This window comes from Zingiber officinale, chromosome 6B (assembly GCF_018446385.1).
Source record: "Zingiber officinale cultivar Zhangliang chromosome 6B, Zo_v1.1, whole genome shotgun sequence".
Lineage (NCBI taxonomy): Eukaryota > Viridiplantae > Streptophyta > Magnoliopsida > Zingiberales > Zingiberaceae > Zingiber > Zingiber officinale.
Window position 1 is genome coordinate 57,183,236 of NC_055996.1, and position 2,195 is coordinate 57,185,430.

The 2,195-nt window shown below is 33.1% G+C and overlaps 1 long non-coding RNA gene across 1 annotated transcript; it reads right to left on the reverse strand.

Annotated features, from left to right (window-relative positions):
- Window positions 1-241: 241 nt before the first annotated feature.
- On the reverse strand, window positions 242-1,063 carry LOC121990207. The gene is made up of 4 exons (XR_006114502.1): window positions 979-1,063; window positions 690-781; window positions 452-560; window positions 242-273 (listed from the first exon to the last, which is right to left on the reverse strand). It is a non-coding gene; the product is annotated as an uncharacterized LOC121990207 (long non-coding RNA).
- Window positions 1,064-2,195: the final 1,132 nt, after the last annotated feature.

Genomic DNA, 2,195 nt, shown 5'->3' on the forward strand with positions numbered 1-2,195 from the left:
ATTTTACAACAAATTTAGTGCAAATCAAATCCATTCAAAATTAATAAAAGTCATAGCTTTTCATTATACCACAAAAACTCAAAACATCTAAAACAATATATGAAATCTCTAACAAACTAGCAATTACATAACAACAATTCAACTTACAATCCAAACAAATTAGTATAATATGTATCAATCACGCAATACTATAAATTTAGACAACCATGCGACCATGCTTCCTATTGCATCATCGAGAAATTGCATTTCATCATTTGGTCGAATTAGGTCCACCTGAAATTGAACACATGTACCAACTCACAAGTAAAAAACAGCTTGAACACATGTACAAGGAGGTATAGAAAAAACATTTTAGGCTGTATAAATAGAGATCTTAAGTATAAATTCTTATGAAAAACAAGATCAGTGGAATAAAATACTAAAGAAATCTAAAATGAGGGGACATGCTTACTATTTTCTCTCCAACAGCTTGAGTACTAGGCTCCCCATTTTTTTTTCTTGTGACCTTCAATCCAAACTTGCGATCTTGTAATTTTTGTATCTACCAGACTTGTCTTTTCCTTAAATATAGAAATATATACAAAATCATTACAGCATAATTCAAAAGATACATATATCATTACTTATTATTTAAATTATAAAAAATGAAAAATAATTACCATAATGCGAGTCAAACGAGCATAACCTACCTGAATGGAGAAGCCTCAAATCTTGTTAAGGCACTACCACAACAAATCTACTGATATTTTAAGCTGGAAAATCTAAATTGGATACGCTTCAGCTGTTACTGATAAGAATTAAATCCACGTAATTATTTAACAAAGAACATACAAGAAACTAAGACGGGAAAGTGAAACTATTCGACCAGAAGGAACAACAACTACATAATATCTTTCCGATCTTGTAGCAGCAAATCAAACTCGGAAAAGCAAGTAGCATGGAAGTTCCATCTTAGATATGCTCGTTGAGAAGAACTACCTTAGCACAAATCATGGAGCTTTCTAGATATGTAGCAAGCCAACAGAGACCAAGCCAACACTCAGACGCCATCACAATGCAAGACCAAACATTACTGTGCGGAAAAGAATTAGTGTTATCAATTCAACAGTACATTAAAGACATGAATCTAGTGGCAGGCTTATATATAACATGCTTGTGAATATAAGTAAATACCTCTTCGTTCAAAACACCATTTGAAGATTATCTAGGTCTGTGTATGCCATCTTAGGGTCCTCTGCCATTTTAGTATCAAATAGAGGAGTAGCCAGCTTGGGAGGGTTCTAAACAAAGGTGAATCACTCATTAAGACGAAAAATCTCCAAAACAATCAAACATGAAAGTTAACTTTTTGATTACCAAGAAAGAAAATCACATATAAAAAATTGATTCCTACATCATTATATTTTAAACAAATAAATATCATGTATTATTCAAAACTTGTAATTACAAAACTTGAAAAAACCTACCATTATATTTAATAGGTAGAGGTAATTGACAAAGTTTTTCCTTGGTATTATGCCCTTCCATCATGTAATTGCCACAAAGTTAATTTTTTTTATGGATAACATCATATAAATATGATCATTCTTTGGTATGTGCCCAATAGATTTGCTATTGTTATAAGAGAGATAGTTCAATAAACTAGATTGCAAATGAATCATAGAGATTGCAGGAACCTAAGTTGAAAGAAAACGTTTAATATGTCATCAAGATAATATACATACTAAACCTAGAACTCTATCATAGAACAAAACAAAAAAGAAATTAAAAAAAAAAGAAGAAGAAGAACTCTTATCCTAATTGTTAGAAAAAGAGGTAGAAACATGGGAGAATTAGGATATACACTAACCTAAGAGGAGATGAACAACGGCTTCGGTGTGTTGCAGGACAGGGTAAAAAATATGATCAAGCAGTGGTGGGCGGCGTGAGAAAGAATGCGACGGTGTGCAGTGTGAGAAAGAAATGGGACGGCCTGCAGTGTGAGAAAGAAATGCGATGGCATGCTGGCTTGAGAAAGAACTTCAGCAATGTGCGAAAACTAGATGTGCAGCGTGAGAAGTTTTTCGGCACCGTAGGGAAAAGTGCGGAGGGTGTGACAAGTGCGGACGAGGGTTTGGATTTTTGCTAAGACTAATTATTAATAGATTAAACTAATTATTAATGGATTAATAATGCCATTTATTAGAAATGTCAAG